At 39.7% G+C, this 380-nt stretch overlaps 1 protein-coding gene across 5 annotated transcripts in view; it reads right to left on the bottom strand.

The window, feature by feature from the left end:
• Positions 1-227: 227 nt before the first annotated feature.
• Positions 228-380, bottom strand: part of LOC147022348 (protein PALS2-like) — a 111,756-nt gene continuing 111,603 nt past the window's right edge. For all 5 annotated transcript variants that reach the window (XM_085893144.1, XM_085893145.1, XM_085893146.1 and 2 more), the window contains exon 12: positions 228-380. This exon is cut by the window's right edge and continues 7,587 nt beyond it. The gene's annotated coding sequence lies outside the window, so the exon portion shown is untranslated.

Here is a 380-nt window from a genome sequence, read left to right as displayed (position 1 = left end):
AGAGAAAGGGAGAGATAAAAAAAAAAAAGTCATGATTTGAAACCACACAGACCATTAGAGGGAAACATTTCTGCTGCACAAGGAATTATATGTTCGATCAGAGTTATGTATTTGGGTGATTAGACTCAAAGGTAAAAGCAATTTGAATTACAACAATCACGTTACACATGCTCACGAAGCACATCACCATCCACCGGCAAAACAAGAAATACCACTTTCTGAAATCGTTAAAAAACAACAACCTTTTATTCCAATCAGGATCTGATACAAAGGGTACCGATTGTAAGAAGTGACAGGCAGAGGTTAAAGGTCATTACATCTAGCAGGCAGGAAGGCTGGGGGCAGAAGGCATTTTGCAGGATCAGGCAGACATGATTGCA

Source organism: Eptatretus burgeri, chromosome 8, assembly GCF_056783735.1.
Source record: "Eptatretus burgeri isolate ZD-2024b chromosome 8, Ebu_testis_v1, whole genome shotgun sequence".
NCBI classification, from domain to species: Eukaryota; Metazoa; Chordata; class Myxini; order Myxiniformes; family Myxinidae; genus Eptatretus; species Eptatretus burgeri.
Note: the sequence above shows the minus strand (reverse complement) of the source record. Positions and strands in the feature narration are given on the sequence as shown.